Here is a 491-nt window from a genome sequence, read left to right as displayed (position 1 = left end):
TGTTTCTACAGTTCAGTTTTCTCCTCTTCAAAAGTAGATCAGGGTGGTTCACACCTGTAAATCCTCCACTCTGAGATTGAGAGAGTACTGATGTGAGTTCAAATCCAGTCCGGGTGACTATTATCCTGTTCTCAGTATACAAGTGAGGGGAACAGGGACTGTCTCTGACATGAACTCAGTGGCTGGCTCTTTGACCGCCTCCCCCTGATGGGGGAGCATCCTTGCAAGGCCAGAGAGGAAGACAATGCAACCAGTTCTGAAGATACCTGATAAGCTAGGGTCAGGTGTAAGGAGAGAAAGACCTCCCTATCAGTGGACTGAGAGAGGGGCACAGAAGGAGATAAAGGAGGGAAGGTGGGATTGGGAGGAGACAAGGGAGGGGGCCACAGCTGGGATACAAAGGGAATAAACTGTAATTAATAGAAAAAAATAAAAATTTAATTAAAAAAAAGAAATGAAACAAAACAAAATAAATCAAAAAGATCAAGACA

The sequence above is a fragment of the Psammomys obesus genome, unplaced genomic scaffold (assembly GCF_907164565.1).
Source record: "Psammomys obesus unplaced genomic scaffold, mPsaObe1.curated_primary_1811, whole genome shotgun sequence".
In the NCBI taxonomy this organism is placed as follows: Eukaryota; Metazoa; Chordata; class Mammalia; order Rodentia; family Muridae; genus Psammomys; species Psammomys obesus.
Note: the sequence above shows the minus strand (reverse complement) of the source record.